The following is a 26,645-nucleotide window of genomic DNA, read 5'->3' as shown; positions in this document are numbered from 1 at the left end:
TCTCCCTTCAGAGCATTCAGATGTCTACAAAACCTTTTGTGAAGGGGCCTTTTCAGTACAAATGTCAGGAAACAACCCATTTGGACGCGTTCCCATTGATCAAGCCACTGAGATGACAGTCAACAAAGACACATACTCCTGGATGAACCACTAGATTCAGTCTTAAATATCTGGTGCTGTAAGAAGACATTACATCACAGCAGAGCACCGCAGCGCATTCCTAGGACACCTAAGGGACATGGGAATGAAGCAGACCTTCATCATGCAGACCTTCAGAAACCAAGGGTCCAAAAGGATAAAGAAGCTGTCACTGCTGTCACAAGCCTTCTACACAGCTGGATAAATCCATTTGCAGAGAGCAATGCGCTTGTCAGCCTATCCACCGCCAAAGCAGCACCTCCAGACATTGCTTCTGATTTGATGACAGCATTAAGAATTGGAGAACAAAGCTATAGCACATTCAAAGAAGAACGCCTTGAGAAAGATCCTCCAAACGTACCATTCCACAATCCCATCAAAAGACACAAACTCAAAACATTCAGCAACATGTGTGAGAAGAAAGTGGTCAAGACAAAAGGGCAAACCCTCATTCTGAAGGCTGAAAGATCCCTATTTGGTCGTATCATTGTGATGGCACAGGGGAGAAATCTTAACATGAGTGAGATTCTCTCCCATCCCCTTGGTCCATTACCATGGGCTTTGGCAACTCCTTGTGGAAAACCAACAAAGCAACTCCAGCCTCCTGCCTCCAGAGGAACATCCCTCCAGCCGAGGAAGTACCTATACATAATGCAACAATCATTGATAGAATGCATTTAGTCCAAAAAGTAAAAGGTGATCAAACAACATTAGGAGAGATAGTCATGTCTATACTGTATATGGCACTGAGAGAGGGCAGTAAGAGCCAGAGGATCGATGTTGTCTTTGATACATACAAGGAAATATCTATTAAGAACCTTGAATGGTCTGCAAGAGGAGAGGAGAAAGGCTACCAGCTGCGGAACATTTCATCTTCACAGCTTGTGAGACAGTGGAGAAACGTTTTGAGTCAAGGGAACAACAAAAGCAGCCTGATCTCCTTTGTAGCATGTGAATGCAGAAAAGAAGAGTACACAAAAGTGTTGCATGGAAAAGAACTCTTTGCGACCACAAATGAAAAATGCTACAAGATCACAGAGGAAAGCAGTGAAGAAGTCAATGCCCTTCAATGCGTGCAAGAGGAAGCAGACGGCAGTCTGCTTCTACATGCAGCTCAAGCAGCAAAAGCAGACCATAAAGCTGTTGTGATCAGCTCAGAGGACACAGATGTTTTTGTAATGTGCCTGGCATTCCATGCTGACATTGATTCCCCCTTGTTTTTTCAATGTGAGAGCAGATCTCACACCAGATTAATCAATATAGGGAGGATAGGAGCAACCTTGGGGAGCAACATCTGCAAAGCTCTTATTGGGCTACATGCATTCACTGGATGCGATTCTGTTTCTGCATTTCCTGGAAGAGGGAAGGCTGGTGCCCTTAAGCTACTGAGGAGCCAAACCGATGTCCAAGAAACATTCATGGAGTTAGGCAAGGATTGGGATCTCTCATTGGCACTTCAAGAAAAACTGGAGACCTTCACATACCTTCTGCATGCACCTAAAGCCTCTGTGTTGAAGGTCAGTTACCTCAGATACCATCTTTTCTGCATACAGAAAGCGGAGATAGAAAGCCACCAATTACCACCCTGTTTAGACTCTCTAAAACAACATGCACAACGGGCCAACTATCAAGCTGCATTGTGGAAGAGATGCCTGAAAGAAGATCCAGAGACACCCAGACCTGTTGGAAGAGGGTGGAAAAATGAAAAATGAGAAGCTAGTTATTGACTAGACAGAGGGCCAGCCAGCACCAGAAGCGGTTTTGAATTTGCTGGCATGCACTTGCAGCGAGAAATGTGAGGCACCAAAATGTGTATGCATAACAAATGGGCTGAAGTGCACTGACATGTGCAGACTCCAGCACTGTGGAAACCAGCCATCAGATGAGGAAACAGTAGAGGAAGTTGACCTTGAAGATGACTATGATTACTAGCCTCACAGCAACTGCAAACTAACATATACATTATTTGAACATAAATAAAACAAAAAAACATTTAATAAAAGAGGTTGTATACAGCTTTTTTATTTTTTGTATCTACTTTAGAAATAAGAAAAAGGTAGATATAATGTGTCACATTAATTCATTAATGTATTTCGAATGTATTTCATTTCGAGTATTGCATAAAAGTCTAAAATTCACATTAGGCCATTTGTTATTTTAAAAAATGTTTTCTAGTTACACAAACATTTAGAGATGTTAGTAGTATAAAATTGCACATTGTTACAATCAGCTGATTTAGACAAATATTTTAAGATGCATGTTTATACGTTTGTATGTATTATTTTTGAGGTAGGGTTCTGAACAGCTTAAAAATCCATCATTTGCCCTGCTTTTTGCACATTTTCTTCCAAAACACTGCAATAAATTTATATAAATTGTACATCTGGCATGGCTGTCTTATTTGATTGTATTTTCTACATGTCTACAAATATTTTGAGCCATAATTGGGCATTCTACAACAATGAGGTATGAAGATATGGTTAGGCGAATTCCAGCCAATAGGACCCTATTCGGTTGTATGGCAGCCATGTTGGAAAATGTGTCTAGAGAGGGAAATATGCAAAATTATGGATGGGTCTGTTAATAAATATAATTATATAGACCTGGTCTAAAAGTGTAATTTGGTGTTTCTAATACCAAAGGTACAATTCCAAAACCGAGCTGCTCCTCTGTGTAGAATCCTATGCTATGCTGAACATTCCAAAGGAAGCAGGTGGCACAAACTTTAACTCAAAGGTCAGATGAGTTAGAATATTGGTGCCTGGTGGATAGATCTGACTGTCAGCTTTCCAATGATATATGGTTTGATGGTATTTTGTGTCTGTTCGCTTGTTTTATACTGCTATATGTGTGAAATGGCTTAAAATATGAACAAAAAAGGATGGAGGGATGAAAAAAGGAGTGATAGCACATAGAAAGCTACCATTGCTGCAATGCTATCACACATTTTCCAACACTAGGGACATAGACCTTCAAAAAAATCACTATGAGACATCGGCCCTCCAAATGGTACCGACCGACCCCCCTGTCTCATGGACTAACAGGGAAGTAGTGGGGCTGTTTTGTCCTTTTACCATTAATTGTTGATCCAATGTCTCGAAGAGGCAGTAAGCAACCACAATCATGAACCTCATTCAAGAGGAGAAAAACTTTGATTAATTTGACGTAATTTTCTCGGAAAGTGGCCGCCCAGATAGCGAGCGACTCCGGGCCGGATTCTGGCATGTTTTGTTCGCAATACCGTGAGTCTACGTTAGCTAACAGCGACAGATACGAATGCAGTCATATCAGAATATATAGATAAACAAGTCAGGGATTCTTCACATTAAGAATACATTTTACTACAGCGTCAGTGTAGCTGCTTTCCGAGAACATCAACAATGTTAACTAAGCTGACGTCAACTGTAGCTAATGTTCACTAATTACATAACTTTTCATAATATCTTTAAACTGCAAATTACTGTTGCGTTGCAATTCAATTATACGAGAGCTTCCATGAGTGAAGAAGTGGACCCACCTGTATCCTTCAAAGCAGTCGGGGTTGTTGAATCGTTTGGGTAGATTTTGGTCCACAGCATATACATCGCTGGTTTTCACTGACAGACTCTCTTCATTTCGGAAAGGTAAGCTTTCATGCTCGGGATTCATATTCAGAGAAGAAACTAATCGTGAATTCATTTCTGGAGGCAACATTCGGTTGCTATAAACACAACGGTCACCAAGTGACGAACTAAAGCAACGCCTTCCTCAGAGCCGAGAGAGAGAGAGAGAGAGAGAGAGAGAGAGACAGAGAGAGAGAGAGAGAGAGAGAGAGAGAGAGAGAGAGAGAGAGAGAGAGAGAGAGAGAGAGAGAGAGAGAGAGAGAGAGAGAGAGAGAGAGAGAGAGAGAGAGAGAGAGAGAGAGAGAGAGAGAGAGAGAGAGAGACTGTCTCTGATGCAAATTTCAGAAGGTAGGCCTAGCCTATAGAAGGTAAAATCAACAACATTGTAGATACGTATCGTATTAGCACCTTTGAATCGAATTAACAGTGTGAGTTAAAGCATGTTATCACAATTCATTATTTTCCTCCAAATTTGTAGATTTAGCTAATGTTAACAAATAGCGTTAGGTAGGATAATGGATAAAGTCAGCAACACATAGCATTGGTTGTAACTTATGTTCTCTTAATGTCATTATGTCACTAAATTAGAAACAAAGGTTTCAAAAACAAAGGAAAAGGTGTTAGTCAAATATAACGTTGACGCGGGTTCTTGTATAGTCTATCTCATAAAAAAAAAACACGTTTTCAACGTACAAAAATGCCAAGTTACTCAAAAGTATTGATATCAAAATGACGCCAAGTTACGGTACTACAAACAATATAGGCTATCTTGCCTCACCGAAATTTAATAACATGTATTCCAAAGCAATGCTACCCAATATTTCCTCAATTCTTTCAAGTCACTTGGCCCTGTGTGTATATAAGCGTGCAGTACATGGACAGGCCAAACATATGTGTGGATGGCTTTCTCACAGTCATGATTGATTGAATAGGCATCTATATGTCCAATTTGTATTGGTATGTATGTATTTTGGTGGTCAGCCTTTCTGTTGCGTGAATGATTGTATGTTTCTTGGTATAAATGTCTGTTCGTAAATGTGAATGTAACATGCTGCGAGGGAATGTCCCCATGGGGATAAATAAGTTCTCTATGTATGTATGTACAATATGTATTTTACATGTATTTATTGTACGTTGCAAATATACAATCACTTGTACATTTAGTCAAATTCAGTTCAGAAGCAAGTATAAACATATGTTTTCTGGAGAAATATGCTTCCTGTAGTGACTGACCAGCAGTTTTCTACATGAATTTCAATGTGTTCCATGAGGCAATACGAAATATTTGACACTTTGATCTGACACAACGTTTGCATGACATTGTAATATGGTAAGATTAGAAAACACAGGGCCAAGTGACTTGAAAGAATTGAGGAAATATTGGGTAGCATTGCTTTGGAATACATGTTATTAAATTTCGGTGAGGCAAGATAGCCTATATTGTTTGTAGTACCGTAACTTGGCGTCATTTTGATATCAATACTTTTGAGTAACTTGGCATTTTTGTACGTTGAAAACGTGTTTTTTTTTATGAGATATCATTTCTTTTTGCAAAGCGTTTTATTACGAGAGTGAGAAATGCGAAGTGACCCTGTAAGAAACGGTTGTGGATTATGGCTATCATTGTGTGAATTTGTACAGTCTGATGAGCGTGTACGTTTAGCAGTTTCGGTTTGCTATATATGTAAAACAGTGGCTGTGACAAATAGTGCGGTGGCGTAATTGTAAACGCATCAGAAAAGGTGAAATATGGCCAGTGTAGCTATGTAGGCTACTCACGGATTTGACGGGCATCCAACGAGCCTTGATTGACAAAAGAATCAGCAAGCCCGTAGAATTAGAGCTGCCTAGGTCGCAACTTGTGTACCCTTCTGTCCTGCTCCGTTGTCTGTTATTTCGTGAAGATGCACTTTTAGTGTTTGTAAGGTTTATAAGGCATTTTGATAGGCTTATCTGCAGGTAGGAATCCTCTTTGCTGTTTTGTTAAGGTAGAACCGGAAAAGTTGATAGTGGAGAATAGGAGCAGACGCATATGTCCCAGCAGGCTTTGCATATGAGAAAATAACAAGTGTGAGATAAATTAGGCGAAATGATGAAATAGCGTAGTTGAAACAATATGTTTTTTAGCAGAATGGGCATGTAGGTGAAGGTTGACATGATCACAGACTATAGTGCGAAGTAAATGAAGTGACCATGAGCGAGCTTAGTTTGCTTATCAAACGGTATATAACAGTCTGTATTTAACGTTAACTGGTTAAATAACATGTGCAATCTATTGCACGAATGTGTTTTTCTCATGTTCAGTGCTAGTAGTTATACTTATGAGTGAATCATGATTTTAAATGTAATGTTTAGATTGCGGAGTTGCAAAACACATACGTAGTAATTGTTTGTAGCCTATGTGGCTAGATAGAGAACAGGGCGAGGTAACATGAATGTAGAAACGTGGCGTTTGCTGATATGAAGGTTTTGTACGGTAGCCAAGTGAAGAAATATAGTTAGTAGAAATGGCACAGCGGTGAACTGGTGTAACTTTTTAATAAAAGGAATACATTTGCGTCATGAAATGCATATGGATGGCCGTGAGTGAGTTTTGGTAAAGCAAATATAAGCGTAAGAAAATGTTAGTGTAAAAGAGGAAATGATCTGCCTGAGGGCGAGTCGGGATTCAAGCCTTCAACCGGAGGTTTACCAGTCTGTGACTTCGTTAGTGCAGCACCATGTCATAGCTATGCAATGCGTGAAATATCATTAGCAAACCTGTCGGTGGTTTTAAAGAAGAACACAGGCCAGTAAGCACAGAAGAGCTCCCGTTGAATCCATATGGATTAGCAATATTGTAGCCGGTTAATAACTGAACGTACAGACGGTAAGTCATAATGCATATGGCTTAGCAATATTGTTGCCGGTTAATAACTGAACGGTGAACGGCGGGTAGATATGGTGCAAAAGCAATTATTGATAAGTAGTAGACAATTATTAGTGAGGGTCGAAGCAGGTTAAAGAAACGTGTTCCTAGCTGGGCTTGAACCTACGACCCCATGTTCCCAAGACTGTAACCTTGCCCACTAGGCCACAGGTGGACTAGCTGTTTAGATTGCGGAGTTGCAAAACACATACGTAGTAATTGTTTGTAGCCTATGTGGCTAGATAGAGAACAGGGCGAGGTAACATGAATGTAGAAACGTGGCGTTTGCTGATAAGGTTTTGTACGGTAGCCAAGTGAAGAAATATAGTTAGTAGAAATGGCACAACGGTGAACTGGTGTAACTTTTTAATAAAAGGAATACATTTGCCGTCATGAAATGCATATGGATGGCCGTGAGTGAGTTTTGGTAAAGTAAATATAACCGTAGGAAAACGTTAGTGTAAAAGAGGAAATGATCTGCCTGAGGGCGAGTCGGGATTCAAGCCTTCAACCAGAGGTTTACCAGTCTGTGACTTCGTTAGTGCAGCACCATGCCATAGCTATGCAATGCGTGACATATCATTAGCAAACCTGCCGGTGGTTTTAAAGAAGAACACAGGCCAGTAAGCACAGAAGAGCTCCCGCTGAATCCATATGGCTTAGCAATATTGTAGCCGGTTAATAACTGAACGGTGAACGGCGGGTAGATATGGTGCAAAAGCAATAATTGATAAGTAGTAGACAATTATTAGTGAGGGTTGAAGCAGGTTAAAGAAACACGTTCCTAGCCGGGCTTGAACCTACGACTCCGTGTTCTCAAGACTGTAACCTTGCCCACTAGGCCACAGGCAGACTAGCTGTTTAAACTGGAAATGTTTCAGAGTAAAAAGGTATGGGTATTTTGCGTGTGTATGCGCGTTTTTGATTGGGTCGTGTAGGTGAAGATTTGGCTGGTGTCAGTGAAATGTCCAATGGGGAGACATGTTGTTAGTGGGATAGGCGGCAGGAAAAATAAGAATGAGAAGAAGAAGAAGAAGAAGAAGAAAGAGAAGAAGAAGAAGAAGAAGAAGAAGGAGAAAACGCAAAATCCCCTTAGTTTGGAGCTTTATTGTGTGGACATGTGAAGTTGTTTATGAATTCTGTTTGTTGAAATGGGGTCAGAATGTACAGAATTTAATGTTTTTAAGGGCTGAGTGTCTGTGGCTGTTGTGGTTATTTCTGTGGGGAACCCTGAAAAGTGCCAAACTCTCGGTGCTGTATAGGTATGGGGCATGCCCCCGCCAAGGCGTAACTTGGCGGGATGGCATACCTGCCATCCCAATATATATATTTTTTTGACAAACATATGTGTGGATAGGTTTATAAGATTGCATATATTTATTCAATAGGCCTAAACATATGTAATTTTTAAAATCTATTTATGTATTTACACCCCCTCACCTTCTGTAGTGAGAATGATTGTTTGTTTCTTGTGTATAAATGTGTGTGAATAAATGCGAATGTTACATGCTGCTAGGGAAATGTCGCCATGGGGATAATGAAGTATTCCATGTATGTGTATATGTATGTATGTATGTATGTATGTACAGTATTATTTTACAATCAGTATATTCAAGTCATTATTTCAAGTAGCAAATATACAAGGCCTTGCACATTTTGTAAAATGAACTTGAGAATAAAGTATAAACATATATTTTCCGGAGGAATAGCCTTTCTGTAAGTATTGGCCAGAAGTTTCATACATTCATTTAAATGCCTTGTCAATTTTTGTTTTTAGTCACTTTGATGTGACACAAGCTTTGAATGATGGCATTGTCTTCAGATGGTAAGATTTTGAGAACACAGGGCCAAGCTACTTGAAAGAATTTAGGAAACATTGGGTAGCATTGCTTTGGAATAGAGCTTGTTTAATTTCTCTGAGCTAGCAAGGAAGATAGACAATATTGTTGCAGACCTAGATTTGAATGAATGACTTGTAGACAGTGCTTTGTATGTGTGAGTAACTTGGTATTTTTGTATGTTGAAAACATGTTTTTCATCAGATAGTATATATACTACATGGCTAAAAGTATGTGAATACCTGACATCCAACATCTCATCCAAAATTGTGGGCATTAATATGGAGTTGGTCCACTCTTTGCTGCTATAACTACCTCCACTCTTCTGGGAAGGCTTTATACTAGATGTTGGAGCATTGCTGCAAGGAGTTGCTCCCATTCAGCCAGAAGAGCATGAGTTAGGTTGGGCACTGATTTGGCAATTAGACCTGGCTCACAGTAGGCTTACCTATTGAATGAATGAATGAATGAATGAATCATTACATTTATGTAGCAATTTTCCAAACACTAAATGTGCTTTGGAAAATTGTGGGAACTCACCTCACCCACCACCAACTGGCAATTAAATCAGTGGATGATTAGGTGGCAAGTTTGAGAGAGCCATGTTGGGAATTTAGCCAGGACACCGAGGAACCCCCTACTCATTGCAACAAGTGTCATGGGGTCTTTAATGACCACAGTGATTAAGGGCCTCAGTTAAACATTTCATCCGAAAGTCGACATCTCCAACAGCACAGCACAGTGCACTGGGGCATTGGGGATTATGTGAACAGAGGAAAGATTGCCCCCTGTTGGCTCACGAACACCACTTCCGGCAGCAACTTAGTTTTCCCAAGTGGTCTCCTATCCAAGTACTAATCAAGTCCACACTTGCTTAGCTTCAGCGATTCAGCAGGGGCAGGTGGTGGTCTGCCGGCTATTGATCGCAAGGGTGTTGGGTGGGATTCAGTTCAGGGCTCAGTATAGGCTTGTAAAGAATGGTGTGGAAGAAGTTGACTGGCCTGCACAGAACCCTGACCTCAACCTCATCCAACACATTGGGATAAACAGAAATATGGCAGGACTGTACCAATCAGGATTTCTTCTTGCTGATTTTTAAAACCAAATCAGCCGATTCCAATAGCCGATTTTTATTTATTTATTATTTTTTTTAAGCAGCAGACCGTAACAAAGAAAATATTTTTTATTTGCTCCACAGATTACCAATACATTCAGATACATTCATTACATTACATTACAGGCGTTTAGCAGATGCTCTTATCCGGAGCAACTTTTACATAGCATTTACATATTACCATTTGTACAGCTGGATATATACTGAAGCAATGCAGGTTAAGTACCTTGCTCAAGGGTACAACGGCAGTGGCCTTCCCGGGAATCAAAACTGTAACCTTTATGCCTAGTGCACACTACATGATTTTGGTGCCGCAGACTAATTTTCAAGGTTTTAAGAGAATATTAACAAAAATCCCCACTCTTTACTTGATCAGTGCGCACGCCCGTGCCCAAAAGTCTTCTCATGTGACATGGTCAGAGACCCACCCGATCCAGTTGTAAGCCCATCTGCGACTCTTGCCAGAATATCAAACTGGTTTGATTTTATGTTAAGTTTTTAGGCATGTGTCAGGGAAATTACCGTTTCCCATCTCCACATACCCAGAGGTGAGATCCTTCCCCGATAACACAGAGTCGCAGCACTTTCAAAGATCAATAAGACTTTTATTCAACTTGCAAGAAGAAGAAAGAATGAGAGTACTCACAAAACTCTCTGAAGTTTCAGATCCATAGGCCGTTCCTTATATCCACAATCTCAGTAACTTTCCACTATGCACAGGAGGCGTGTTTCTCCTTCTCACGCAAACAGTTGCAGTCTGCCCTAATTAATCTTTACCCTCCATAGCAGTGGACAGCCCGTCTGACAACCTTGGTCTCCTAAATTTATTTAGTCTGCTGATAAGGTTGACCGTACAACAAATCCTCCAGGGTGCGGTGCCATCCACCAGGCCTCCCAATGCCTGGAGAATGGGACAACCTGTTTTTTCTCACTTAGGTCTTGGTCATTTATCTTTTGGTTACTGATCAGCCTTCTCACTTTCCAGAAATTAGAACAGACTATGCAAAGGTTTAAACACTTGATCAGAAACTATTTGCTATAAAGAGTATATTTCTAATCAGTTACATTGGGATATATGGTATAACAATAATCAAGGCAGTAATAAAGAATATATTAAATCACGTGATTGTCTCTATGTTAACACACATATACTGTCAATCAGAAAATTACTCTTACATTTCCCTCCTTTTATCATTTCATGATAACGTAAACAATTTTCTGATTCTTGTGGGCCATGTGGATTAGCAGGACAATGATGAGGCTGATGAGGCACAGCAGGGCCAGGCCAACCCCAATACTGTAGCCCAATCATCTGAAGGGATTGAACCCCTTGGTTTGCATGCCCTCGCGTGGCATGTTGGGAGCAGAGGTTACTAGCACGTGCTCCTTGATGTGTTGGTTCTCGGTGAGTTTTTAAACTCAGAGAGAACTAGTGATTCCTGCGCATCGGTCGAGGTGGGTCTTGCACCCTTATCCCTCCTTGGGTGCTGGTGGAGCCCTTTTGCAGTGGCTGGCGTGGACCCAAGAGGCGCGGCCTTCCACTCACATGGCTGTTGGCGTGGTGAGTAGAACCTGGTAAGGACCCCTCCACCTGGGCTGGTTCCACTTCTTCCTCCAGAAGTCTTTTATCACCACCCAGTCACCTGGCTGCAGATTGTGCAGAGGGCCGCTGGCTGGCACTGGGAGAGCTGTTTGACCTGTTGATGCACAGATCTCAGAACATTGGTTAGCTGAACACAGTAACATACCATTCGAGTGTCTGCCAGGTACTGGTCCAGCATCATCCCCTGGGGGTGGCATCCAGTTCTCATAGGCCGCCCCGTGATCACCCCGTATGGGGACAGGCCTGTTGCGGAGTGGGCCCTCCCCTGAATACCTGTAAGGACTACTGGCAGGGCCTGGACCCAGTCTAGACTGGTTTCTCCCATTACTTTGGTCACCCGACCTTTAATGGTTCCATTTACCCTCTCTACCCCCCCCCCCCCCCCCCCCGCCCCACAGGGTGGTAAGCACAATGGAACTTCATTTCAATCCCTAGAAATTTGGACACTTCCTCCAAAATTTTATTTACAAAATGTGTGCCCCTGTCTGAAGAGAGCTTCCTCGGGATCCCCCACCTAGGAATAATCTCCATCAGCAGTACCTTTGCTAAGGTAAGGTAAGAAAAACTTCAACCCATTTAGAAAACACCAATGATCACCAAACAATATTTCTTCCCCCTGCATGGGGTTAGTTCAGTGATGTCCATCATTAGGTGATCGAACGGTTCCTGTGGAGTTGGATGGGCTGCATTTGGGACCTTCTGGCCCCACCCTGCATTATTTACAGCACAAATAACACATTTTTCATAAAATGTTTTGCATAAGTTGAAAATCCACTCGTGTCCCAGTGTCTAGAGATTAAAGATACCATCTCTCCTTTTGACACATGATCTTGTCCATGTGTCAATTTAGAATAATAGGGAAACAAATAGCGGGGCAAACAGGGTTTACCTCTGGGGCCTAGCCAGAACCCATTGCTGCAGGTGCCATCCCGCATCCAGTCTTTGAGAGTAATATGCAGCAGGCCTGTTTTTGTCACCATGTTTTTGTAAGAGAAATGCAGACATGTAATCAGCCTTCTAGTCCACAGCCAAAATAAAAGGTTTATCCATGTCAGGCAGACCCAGAGGGGGAGTGGAGGTCAGCTGTTGTTTCAATTTCTGAAAGGAGATTTCGGCACTCTCTGTCCATGTTACTTTGTCGTTGGCAGAGAGATTGTGGCCGTGGGCTAAGTCCTGCAATGGCTGAGAGAGTTCTGCATAATCAGGAATCCACTGTCTGCAATAACCGGTCATACCTAGAAATGACATCACCTGCTTTTTTGTTAGAGGTTTAGGGAGGCCAAGAATCGCCTGGATTCTGTCAGTCCCCAGAGATTTCCCTCTTTAGAATTTGGCCTCTTTTGGCCTAGTAGGTATGTTACTAGGTATGTTACCTCACGAGTTTTTCACGTTTGACCTTGTGGCCCTGTGCAGCTAGGAATGTTAACAGCTCATGAATGCAGCTGCCCTCATCTGGTGAGCAGACGAGGAGGTCATCAACATACTGAATAAGGGTACTTTGCTCTGAGGAGAAGTGGAACTGCTCTAAGTGTTCCTGCAGCGCAGCAGAGAATACAGCTGGTGATTCAGCATAGCCTTGCGGCATGCGAGACCAGGCGTATCTCTTTCCCTTAAATGTGAAAGCAAACCAGTACAGGGAATTGATATCAACCGGTATACTGAAAAATGCATTTGCAAGATCGATCACAGTAAAATAAGTTGCATTGCCCGGGACTTGAGCTAGGATGGTGGCAGGATTAGGTACAACCGGGGCGCGCTGTTTCGCAGTGCTGTTTACAGCTCGCAGATCTTGCACAAAATGCCAAGACCCATCAGGCTTTTTCACAGGCAAGATTGGGGACAGTTAGGGCAGGGAACCACGACACCAGCTTTTAACAATGCATCAAACACAGGGCCAATCCCTTCCTCGGCCTCTGGGCAGAGGGGGTTTTGGTGTTTACATGGTCTGTAATATGATTTAGGGGTAACTTGGAGTGGAGTTGCCCCAGTCATGAGCCCCACAACATGTTTTGACGTAGCCCACAATTGAGAGGGAATTGCATTCAAGTCTGACACATGTAGGTAGGTGTAGGTGTCCCGTAGCATTTTGTGAATGCTGCAGACACCAGTCAGTGTGATCTGACTTATGGTGTGGGAGTTCTGGCCTTTTAAAGTATGACCCTTTGTTATAGCGCCACCATTTTAGCGGAGAACGCTTCCACGCTGCAACTAAAAAGTCAACATATGGGCAAACAATATGGCGGACATAGGTGGTCCCAATAGCAAAGTTGTAGAGCAGAGTTCAGATGCATATGTCGATGAAGTTTTGTGTTGATCTGACTTCTGGTGTGGGAGTTATGACCTTTTACGCATGACCCTTTGTTATAGCGCCACCATCTGGCTGACATAGGTGATTTGTAGTGCCTGAGTAGTGGGGGGCCATAGGAACCCACCTACCAAATTTGGTTGCTCTAGGACTTATGGGTGCTGAGCCTCAGACACTTTTAGCAGAGAAAAATAATAATAATAATAGTAATAATAATAATAATCCTAACAGATACAATAGGGTTCCAGCAGCTTCACTGCTTGGACCCCTAATAATAATAATCCTAACAGATACAATAGTGTTCCAGCAGCTTTGCTGCTTGGACTCCTAATTAGAAAGGTTACAATTCCTGAAGGAATTGTGTGGGCTTGCTTACCGATGGGTATGAACAACATGTTTTGTGGGGCGCGTAAATGAACATTCTACAATGCTTTCATATGGGGAAAAATTGCTCACAAAAAAATGAATATTTCAAGAAGTTTTGAATATTTCAAAAAATCTGAATGCAAGCAACAATGTCTGGAACTAGCCAATAATTTTGGTGTAAAAAGTTTGAATGTAGTGGAAAAACTGTAGGACTAGTTAGAGTTAGAAAAACTGGGCGGTAAGTGCAGATAAAAAAAAACATGAAAGATATCAAGAGTATAATAAGCACTAATAATAAGTTCATCTCAAAGCGTTTTATAAGGTTACATCAAGCATTGGGATGGCAGGTATGCCATCCCGCCAAGTTACGCCTTGGCGGGGGCATGCCCCATACCTATACAGCACCGAGAGTTTGGCACTTTTCAGGGTTCCCCACAGAAATAACCACAACAGCCACAGACACTCAGCCCTTAAAAACATTAAATTCTGTACATTCTGACCCCATTTCAACAAACAGAATTCATAAACAACTTCACATGTCCACACAATAAAGCTCCAAACTAAGGGGATTTTGCGTTTTCTCCTTCTTCTTCTTCTTCTTCTTCTTCTCTTTCTTCTTCTTCTTCTTCTTCTTCTTCTCATTCTTATTTTTCCTGCCGCCTATCCCACTAACAACATGTCTCCCCATTGGACATTTCACTGACACCAGCCAAATCTTCACCTACACGACCCAATCAAAAACGCGCATACACACGCAAAATACCCATACCTTTTTACTCTGAAACATTTCCAGTTTAAACAGCTAGTCTGCCTGTGGCCTAGTGGGCAAGGTTACAGTCTTGAGAACACGGAGTCGTAGGTTCAAGCCCGGCTAGGAACGTGTTTCTTTAACCTGCTTCAACCCTCACTAATAATTGTCTACTACTTATCAATTATTGCTTTTGCACCATATCTACCCGCCGTTCACCGTTCAGTTATTAACCGGCTACAATATTGCTAAGCCATATGGATTCAGCGGGAGCTCTTCTGTGCTTACTGGCCTGTGTTCTTCTTTAAAACCACCGGCAGGTTTGCTAATGATATGTCACGCATTGCATAGCTATGGCATGGTGCTGCACTAACGAAGTCACAGACTGGTAAACCTCTGGTTGAAGGCTTGAATCCCGACTCGCCCTCAGGCAGATCATTTCCTCTTTTACACTAACGTTTTCTTACGGTTATATTTACTTTACCAAAACTCACTCACGGCCATCCATATGCATTTCATGACGGCAAATGTATTCCTTTTATTAAAAAGTTACACCAGTTCACCGCTGTGCCATTTCTACTAACTATATTTCTTCACTTGGCTACCGTACAAAACCTTATCAGCAAACGCCACGTTTCTACATTCATGTTACTTCGCCCTGTTCTCTCCTAGCCACATAGGCTACAAACAATTACTACGTATGTGTTTTGCAACTCCGCAATCTAAACAGCTAGTCCACCTGTGGCCTAGTGGGCAAGGTTACAGTCTTGGGAACATGGGGTTGTAGGTTCAAGCCCAGCTAGGAACACGTTTCTTTAACCTGCTTCGACCCTCACTAATAATTGTCTACTACTTATCAATAATTGCTTTTGCACCATATCTACCCGCCGTTCACCGTTCAGTTATTAACCGGCAACAATATTGCTAAGCCATATGCATTATGACTTACCGTCTGTACGTTCAGTTATTAACCGGCTACAATATTGCTAATCCATATGGATTCAACGGGAGCTCTTCTGTGCTTACTGGCCTGTGTTCTTCTTTAAAACCACCGACAGGTTTGCTAATGATATTTCACGCATTGCATAGCTATGACATGGTGCTGCACTAACGAAGTCACAGACTGGTAAACCTCCGGTTGAAGGCTTGAATCCCGACTCGCCCTCAGGCAGATCATTTCCTCTTTTACACTAACATTTTCTTACGCTTATATTTGCTTTACCAAAACTCACTCACGGCCACCCATATGCATTTCATGACGCAAATGTATTCCTTTTATTAAAAAGTTACACCAGTTCACCGCTGTGCCATTTCTACTAACTATATTTCTTCACTTGGCTACCGTACAAAACCTTCATATCAGCAAACGCCACGTTTCTACATTCATGTTACCTCGCCCTGTTCTCTATCTAGCCACATAGGCTACAAACAATTACTACGTATGTGTTTTGCAACTCCGCAATCTAAACATTACATTTAAAATCATGATTCACTCATAAGTATAACTACTAGCACTGAACATGAGAAAAACACATTCGTGCAATAGATTGCACATGTTATTTAACCAGTTAACGTTAAATACAGACTGTTATATACCGTTTGATAAGCAAACTAAGCTCGCTCATGGTCACTTCATTTACTTCGCACTATAGTCTGTGATCATGTCAACCTTCACCTACATGCCCATTCTGCTAAAAAACATATTGTTTCAACTACGCTATTTCATCATTTCGCCTAATTTATCTCACACTTGTTATTTTCTCATATGCAAAGCCTGCTGGGACATATGCGTCTGCTCCTATTCTCCACTATCAACTTTTCCGGTTCTACCTTAACAAAACAGCAAAGAGGATTCCTACCTGCAGATAAGCCTATCAAAATGCCTTATAAACCTTACAAACACTAAAAGTGCATCTTCACGAAATAACAGACAACGGAGCAGGACAGAAGGGTACACAAGTTGCGACCTAGGCAGCTCTAATTCTACGGGCTTGCTGATTCTTTTGTCAATCAAGGCTCGTTGGATGCCCGTCAAATCCGTGAGTAGCCTACATAGCTACACTGGCCATATTTCACCTTTTCTGATGCGTTTACAATTACGCCACCGCACTATTTGTCACAGCCACTGTTTTACATATATAGCAAACCGAAACTGCTAAACGTACACGCTCATCAGACTGTACAAATTCACACAATGATAGCCATAATCCACAACCGTTTCTTACAGGGTCACTTCGCATTTCTCACTCTCGTAATAAAACGCTTTGCAAAAAGAAATGATATCTCATAAAAAAAAACACGTTTTCAACGTACAAAAATGCCAAGTTACTCAAAAGTATTGATATCAAAATGACGCCAAGTTACGGTACTACAAACAATATAGGCTATCTTGCCTCACCGAAATTTAATAACATGTATTCCAAAGCAATGCTACCCAATATTTCCTCAATTCTTTCAAGTCACTTGGCCCTGTGTTTTCTAATCTTACCATATTACAATGTCATGCAAACGTTGTGTCAGATCAAAGTGTCAAATATTTCGTATTGCCTCATGGAACACATTGAAATTCATGTAGAAAACTGCTGGTCAGTCACTACAGGAAGCATATTTCTCCAGAAAACATATGTTTATACTTGCTTCTGAACTGAATTTGACTAAATGTACAAGTGATTGTATATTTGCAACGTACAATAAATACATGTAAAATACATATTGTACATACATACATAGAGAACTTATTTATCCCCATGGGGACATTCCCTCGCAGCATGTTACATTCACATTTACGAACAGACATTTATACCAAGAAACATACAATCATTCACGCAACAGAAAGGCTGACCACCAAAATACATACATACCAATACAAATTGGACATATAGATGCCTATTCAATCAATCATGACTGTGAGAAAGCCATCCACACATATGTTTGGCCTGTCCATGTACTGCACGCTTATATACACACAGGGCCAAGTGACTTGAAAGAATTGAGGAAATATTGGGTAGCATTGCTTTGGAATACATGTTATTAAATTTCGGTGAGGCAAGATAGCCTATATTGTTTGTAGTACCGTAACTTGGCGTCATTTTGATATCAATACTTTTGAGTAACTTGGCATTTTTGTACGTTGAAAACGTGTTTTTTTTTTATGAGATAGTATAAACATAGGCTGTTCGAGCTGTAGGTATTCGAAGTGACCTCAAAGGCGGAGCTTTGTTGGCGCAGGTTATAGGTAGCACTCAAGGTGCGACATCAGGTAGCTAAATACTATATAAGTCGGACAGAAAAAGGCAGGGCAGAGGAAGGTAACGGCAGAGTAGTGGTGTGTAGTTTACTTCCCAGGTGTTTGGCGTATCATTTCATCGTTTAGAACACTAAGTATGAAGGGGACGATTAAAATAAGAACCAAGCCCTGAACAGGATAAAACAAAGTCTTCGTTGACTGCCAATATCTGAAAACTAAACTAGACATTTAACTATAGCTAAACTTATGAACTCTTGAAATCGTTTGCAGAAATACGTCAACCGATTCAGACTCAACTCGCAATTTGCCTATCTGCCGGTTTGCATTCTCGCCAATCTGAAATTCTGGTTGCAATATATCAATAAAACCAAGCTGTTGTAGCTAGCGAACATAACGTCAATCAGGGAGATAAGAGTTAGCCACGTTTTTCCACGTAGCTGTGCCAGTGCCTCCGTGCAATAGCCTATTGACATGGATATTCTCTGGATTTCCCTGCTTGCAGTCCCTGTGCTTCTGTGGTCCAGTGGGACGTTTTTATTTTACTTTAAAACAATTTTATACTTCGTCTCGATGGTGTGCCTAGCCGTAGTAACAATCCCGATGTGTATTTTGAAAAGCGGTGGCAGGAACGTGGAAAACATGAGGTGAGTTCTGCTGCACAAACGTATTTTAATCCTTTACCGTTATTTTAATATGACCGAAATTCTTGCCTTTTATTATTCACTCTGAAACAATATGGTGCTTGTATGGTAGGCTATATAGGCTACAGGATTTCTGTTCATAAGTCTTAAAAAGTGGTATGGAGCACGTCTACATCAAACTGAACATTTAGGGACCGTGACAAGGACGTTGTTTTTCATATATTAAAATGGGATTAGTTCTCCAGCACGTCACTCAAGTGTTCCAGAAAAGGGGAATCCAGTAATGGGGCTATGGAGATCCAAGCCAAGCTGTTTGACTCGTCTTGGGTCTATGGTTGATATTTGACTATTTAAATTACAGTAGGCCTATATCTGCGGCCATTATACACACGGAAACAATTATGGGCAGCTGTTGTTGGCATCGCATTGAATTCTTTGTACAAAGTGCAAAATCTGCCAGTTATCAGGCAGTTGTAGCTTTTCGGTGAGCCCTATCCTTGATCTCTCTTACAAACGGTTTGATTTTGTTCTGGCCGTTCTTAGGCCTATATCATATACTGTTGAATATGCTATTTGTTTCTGTATTGCAATCTCAGTCTGTATAAAAACAATAAAAGTTTTTATAATTGAGTATTTCACTGAACAGGCTGAATCCATAATCACCCTTCTAGGGCTACCTGTAGTGCTATTGATAACATAGTACATTTTTGGCAAGCCGTTTTAGCTTTAATTCATTTCTAGAGGATATCGCAAATACAGTTCTAACTAGTTAGAATGCAAATTCTTGATATCAGAAATTCAGTTGTAACTAGTTATAATTCAAGCGTTTTCCCCATTCATTTCAGTGGGACCTTTCATTTTTGATATCAAGAATTGAATTTTAACTAGTTAAAATACAATTCTTGATATCAAGAATTCCTATTTTAACTACTTAAAATTGAATTCATGATATCAGAAATAGGTATTTTAACTAGTTGAAATTATATTGTTCATATCAGTAATTGATTTTATATCAGAAATTGGCATTTTAACTAGGTCAAATTCCAACTCCCATTGAAATGAATGAGAAAAACGTTTTAAATCTGACTAGTTAAAATTTAACTTCCGATATCAATAATATGCATTTTAACTAGTTAAAATCGAATTTCTGATATCAGAAATACACATAACTAGTTACAATTGAATTTCTGATATCAAGAATTTTCATTCTAACTAGTTAGAATTAGAATTTGCAATATCCTCTAGAAATGAATTAAAGCTACAACTGCTTGCCATACAACCGGAGGGCCAGCCCTACAAACGTGAATGTCTGTGACTGAGTAGCCTCGCGAGCCAGTCTCTTTTTTCACTCCGTTCAACAGAGCCTGCCTGGCCGATTCCTTGGCGTTCTAGGCATAAACGAAAGGGGCAACCTTCCCGGGATAGTTGTATTTTCCCAACCAATCAGAGTGTTTTGGCCAGGCGTGGTCTGAAACGTGCACCGGAAAACATTACCGGAGACAAACTTTTCCACAGACCCACATCAGTTCGCCACTATTAGGGGAAAATTATTGTATTGATTCTAACGGGCAAACAATCAAAACCATTGCTGCTTCTGGCCTTTTTTTCTGGGTATTTATTTGATAGCAGACTGCATACTGTAGGCCACGCTTGAAAAATTAAACTTGCCAAATCCTGTAGGCAGGCAAGCAAGCGAGTACATCTGTTCGATAACAGCGAATCCAAACATACGCGCTGAAGGTCCTTCAATGAAGTCACGCCATGTATTTGGCAAGTCTGTGATATAACAGAATTAAAATCTTATTTGAATTTGTCCATAATTCTGTTTTTAGCAGATAATTTGGGTTAGCTCGATAGCTTTGTCGTTTCGCTGATGTGTTTCAGTCGGGATTTAGATTGCAGCACACACGGAACAGAGGGAGTGTCGCGGGGGGGAGAGAGAATCGGCACACTGAGATAGACCGCTCGATTAACCAATAGGGAAACTGGCTCCCATCGGCAGAGGTTCCTCCCTTTTGCCCAAGAAAGTACATGCGTTCGTCCCAAGCGGCCAAAACCAGACTTCGTTTTTGAAGCTCATTTCCTGGTGTTGTAGTTCCTGGTTGCTCACTAGCGCCACTACGGATGGCTCCAGTATGTTTTCATATCCGGTTTCCATGTAAGTCTACGGTACAAATGCGATCAAAATACAAAGTCAATAATTTTTTCTCACAAGAACAAATAGTCATAATAGGTGTATTTTATTCGTCTTATGACTGTCCATGGCTCGATTTCATGATTTATTGCGTCATTTGGGCACAGTGCCAATATTTGTTCTGGACCAATGAGGTACAGCTTGCGTCACTTCCGGATTACTGCGGAGGACTGAGCTACAGTAGGGGCTACAATCTGTGGTCACTGGGGTGGGAGGTGGCGTCTCTTGGCCTTGACATTGCGGCTCCGACCACGGTCCACCTGTGCGAAGTCAGAAAATGCAGGCATCCCATTTTGTAGTGGTTGCACTATAGCGTGTGCTATTTACAGCTGCACTAGACGACCATAAAATAATCCTCCTCTGAAGTTTTGCGGTAGCCGAGTCATTTTTACTATGTCCTTTAGCCCACTTAACCAAATAATTAGTTGGCAGAAAGCGTAATCAGCTAACGCTTATTTGCTATATGTGGTAGTCCAGTAGCCTATGCTAAAACAGTTCGCAACTTCGGCTACCAAGCCATTTGACTAGCTAGCTAACCCTAACCGGCAAATATTCCATCTGTCAAACGTGTTTGACGGCTTGTCAGTCGTGTACATTCTGTCAATGTCTACCTGGGCCATGCTTCACGGATGTGACAAAGCTACTATAATCCCAATTTTGGGATAAACACTGCAAATATTTCAGTTTCACAAAGCGAATTAAGAGTCTTAAGGTTTATTTGCTGGATAACATACAACACACAATGAAATCACACACACAGAATTTAACGAAATTAAGCATCATTGCAAGACTGGCATTTAGAAAGGAACATGTTTTTAGCATTTAAGAGACCGACAAGAGCATTTAAGCCAGTGGTTCTCAGAATCGGTCCTGGGGGCTCCTTGCGTATATTGGCTTTTCTCCATTGGTTTTGATGATCTACAAGAAAAAAACAATAATAATTAGAAATTCAATGTACATTATTTTTGTCTTCATGCACCAGGTGGAAAACGTGCTCTACAAAGTGCGTTGTCATATTTACATGCCTGCAGATCAGTTATTAAAATACTTGGTAGATTTGTTAATTACCGCTGACAGTGTTAATTTTTATTCGTTTAAAAGTGACTTGCGAACAATCGGTCAGCTAGCGTCACCCAGCAGGTGAACACCACAAACGGTGATGGAGTAGCAGTTAGGCTACTTGTAGTCGATGTTCTTCCCCTGTGGTCATATTGCTAATGTGTAAGCTAACCACGGATAGCCTACCTAGCTCACTGGCAGGTTATGCTAGCTAAACATAGGCCTATTCGTTTTGCTGAGAAACATAAATTGAAGATAACTGAACATCATTTTATAATTAATGTCATACATATAACGTGATTACATGACACAGTACAGTCACGGACAGAAATTAAACTCTGTGAACATTTGATAATATATTTTAAAACATAATGACAGACTGTCAGCTAGCCTCGAGTTCGTTCTGCAATCGTTTGTTCAGGTTGATGGGCTTTTCCGCACCGAACTGTCAATCACATTGTAAAATCACAGAACCGCTTAACTCCAGTGTTTTGGCTCCAAATCGACAACATGGCCGCGTCCGCCATTGAGTTACAAAACGTGTTTTAGAAACCCACAGATAGTCAATGGGTGATGTCACAGTAGCTTTGTCCATATGTTTTACAGTCTCTGGTCTGTGGGCGCCACCTCCCACCCCAGTGATCATAGACTGTAGCCCCTACTGTAGCTTAGTCCTCCGCAGTAATCAGGAAGTGACGCAAACTGTACCTTATTGGTCCACAACAAATATAACAGTGCCCAAATGACACAATAAATCATGAAATCGGCCCATGGACAGTCATAAGATGAATAAAATACACACATTGTGACTATTTGTTCTTGTGAGAAAAAATGATTGACTTTGTATTTTGACTGCATTTGTACCGTAGACTTACATGGAAACCGGATATGGAAACACCTATACTGGAGCCAACCACAGTGGCGTTAGTGAGCAACGTCTCTCAACAAGACCAGGAAGTGAGCTTCAAAAACCAAGTCTGGTTTTGGCTGCTTGGTTCGTCCAGACCAGACTAGTGACTGAGTGACTGACTGAGTCATGAAGTTACACCATTGGTCGGCCGGATCACGTGTGTTCGGTCCAGCCGTATACTAAGTTTTGACCTGGTCTTGTTTAACTTCGTATGAAACGTCTGTACTTATGGTGATTGGGGATCTGAACCTTGACTGGCTATCCTCTTCATCTGTTAGTCTGAGGAATTGCTGTAGTGAATTGGATCTTACTCAGCTCATCACCATGCCAACTTGGCCTAGCTTGAAGAATCAGGAAAAATCTACCTTTTTGGGTTTTATTTTGACAAACAGTTCACATAAGTATACAGCCAGTATTGTTTTTACCATTGATTTAAGTGAGCACTGCCCAATTGATTGCATTGGAGATACAAAGCAGCCAGGTCCCATTTCATATTCATGTCAAACGAAATTAAGCATTTTAATTAACAGGGTTTTTTTTAAATTTTTTTTTTTAACATAATTTGTTTTTTTTAGTGATTTTGATAGAATGTGATATCACTGAGTCTGAGGTAGCTCTTAGGTATTTATTTTAGGTATGTCTTTGACATTTTTTGCTAATAAGCATGCTCCTTTTATGAAATTTAGGGTTAAAAATAGAAACAATCCACGGTCCTCATTTGAGCTGTAAAAATTGTTAAGCTTGAAGGATAGGGCCAAAGGATTGGCAGACTGTTAAGCAACTGCGGAACATGTGCACCAGAGAAATTAAAATGCTAAATCATCCTACTTTGTTTAAACGCTGTCTGATTGTGGTGGTAATCCTGCAAAATTTTGGAAAACAGTTAAAAAAGAAACCTGCTTGTCATTTAATGCCTTATCTAATAATCTCATTCATGGCTCATATACCATATCAGAAAAGGAACAAATATGTAATGCTTTTAATTAACTAATTCATTCATTTGATTCATTTTATTTCTGCAGGTAATTTGTTTGAAAAAGCAGCATCTCATAAGATTACGATGGTTGAGCCACAAAAACTGAGCATAAGCAGTCATGTGCTGAAATTTTCTTTGAGACTACTATCTGTAAATGAGGTGCTAGAAGCCAACCAAAAAAAAGCTACTGGTGCTGATACTCTTGATCTTGAGACTTTTATTGTCGGCAGCATCTCTTATAGCTTCCCCATTAATTCACATTTTTAATCTGATTCTCTGCTGGAAGTATTCCTAATGTTTGGAAAGCAGCATATCTCTTGCCCTTACATAAAGGTGGAGATGTAAGAGATCCAAACAACTACCACCCAATATCAAAGCTTTCCTGCTTAGCTAAAATTTTAGTAATTAAGTAATTAATAGTCAAATCCATTTATATCTTTCCTATCATAGTATTCTAAATTCCCACCAGTCTAGTTTCAGGCCTGGTCACAGTACTTTGACTGCAACCTGTCAATTATTAAATGACATTGTCTCTTGCCTGAATAAAAAAGAGCATTGTCTTGCCTTGTTTATTGACTTGTCAAAAGCATTTGATACCGTTGACCTCTAAATTCTTTTAGATTAAATCCATTAGTAGATCCAAAGAGAACAACAAAATTGGTTTAAAAATTCTCATGTAAGATGCTGTAGAAATTCTGAGGGTCCAATGTTACAAATATTTGGGTAGATGAAAACATCATACAAGATGCACGTTGACAAACTGTTCAAAAAAACTGAAATGCAAATTATTTTCAAAAACATTTCTCTATAGAAACAACCAATGTCTGATCATGAGAACTAGATTTCATATTAAGGCAACATCACTTTTAGGCTATGGTGACATTATTTATATGCATGCAACAGCGAAGCCTCTCGATGCAGTTTACCATCGTGCCCTCAGGTTCATTACTGGGGATGCTTTTAGAACACATCACTGTGTTCTCTACCAGAAGGTAGGCTGGCCTTCACTTAATACCAGGAGAGAGGAACCCTGCCTACTATTTGCCTACAAAGCATACCTGAATAAGCTGCCATCTTGTATAACATCTCTTTTAATATTTAAAATAGCTACTTGCATCCGTTCACGTAAGGAATAAACCACTCTGGGCTGTCCTGTTATTGGAAAATCATGTATTTTGGGGGTGGTTAAGCATTGTATAAAGGAATATATAAGTCTGGAAATTCCTCACTCTAAATCTGAACTGGGGAAATCATCCTTTTTATGCATCACAAAAATGGAATGACCAACTGAGTACCTTAAGATTGAAATGGTTCATTCCATTTAATCAGTTCGAATTATTATAGTATGATTTCTTAAATATTCTTAAATATTTTATTGTTGTTCGTATTATTATTACTGTTATTTGTTTTTCATTATTGTTATTTATTCATTTTTAGATAATTCTTATGTCTTTTAATTGCTTTATTACCACTTTTACTGTCCTACTGTATAGTCAGGGTGTCATTGTAAAAGAGAGCTCTGTTCTAAACTAGCCTTTCCTGATTAAATAAAGGCAATTCAATTGAATTGACTTTTCTACATTGTATTCTATAGCAATTCAATTGTACTTCTAAAGACATGCCCCTTTCTAGTTGTGATATGTAGCCGAATACAATAGCCATTTATAGGCCTATAACTAGCCATGATGCCATTACAGTCCTTCAAGTACAGTCAGCATTGGCGAATCGACAAGCAGATTGACACGTTAACATACAAGTATAATGAGCTGGTTTTCCATAACCGCCCTTTTGTGAAAAAGCATTTTATAGAAACTGCCTTCAGGACATCAGAAAGCCTAAAATGACGTATACCAGTGTTTCCCCTGAGGATTGTTTATATTTGTTCATTACATTTTATTGCAAATATTATCAGATTATTACATTTTGCTGTCCAGACAGAGTTCACATTCCTGGCATTACTGTGCTGTTTTGAAAACCGTCTCCAGCTTCCGGCAGTGGCACACTTGAGCCTGCAACTTCTCTTCCACTACCACCCTTTCCTCTCTGTCTCCCCTCACTCACAGCTGGGCCTGCTGCTTCTCTTTCAGCACCTGCACGTGCTGGCTTTCCCTATGCACCCTTAACCCTTGCACGATCACACTAATCTCACTGAATGTCATCGGTAATTGAAAAAATTGCTATGTTTTATTTGCAACACATTGAAGCCCCTATAGCTATGGAGATTTATTTATTTATTTTTACTGTCTGTCTCTCCAGATAAAAGATTTAACTTTATGGCATTTTTCACACTAAATGTTATGAGGGGTGGAAGTAACAAAAATGATAAATTAAACACTGAATCGATTAAATTGTAATTAAATTAATTGATTCTGCATTTAATTAATACATTTTTGTTACTGAAATATTTAATTTGATTGCATTTTATTTGATTCAAAATTTCATTTAACTGAAGTTTAATCGATTCAGCGTTTAATTCATTATTTTTGTTACTTCCACGCCCTTTAAATTGTACTGGGGACACCGTGAATGATCATAATGAAAAAGCAACCCATAGACTAAAACAATTTGTGCAGTAATGGTCTCAAACATGCTGTCAGAACGATTTGGCAGATAATATAATCACATACTAATTCTAAACATAAATTATGAGCTTTAATGTCATTGGTGCCCCAATATCAGGACAACACTATGGTTTTCATCAATTTCAGTTAAAATAGTAGCTAACAATACCACTGCTACAATAACAGTAACGTTATGATAAACTACCTGTGGTGCTGTTTCTCCCTCCTCCTCCTCTAGCCTTCTTTTTATAAAGATTTTTTCTGCACTAATCTTTGTCCAAAAGTTAACATTTTCATTCGTTAGTTGGGTGAACGCTGATGCTTGGTAAATGCTAGCAAACGTTAATCAAAATAGTGTTGGTAACCTTTCAGTCTCTCTTAGGACAGTGGACTCTTTCTTTTGAGGAAATGATGCAAAACAATGGCAAAATTTTA

This window comes from Anguilla anguilla, chromosome 10 (genome assembly GCF_013347855.1).
Source record: "Anguilla anguilla isolate fAngAng1 chromosome 10, fAngAng1.pri, whole genome shotgun sequence".
Classification (NCBI taxonomy): Eukaryota; Metazoa; Chordata; class Actinopteri; order Anguilliformes; family Anguillidae; genus Anguilla; species Anguilla anguilla.
The sequence above is the reverse complement of the archived record's forward strand: the minus strand, read 5'-3'. Positions refer to the sequence as shown.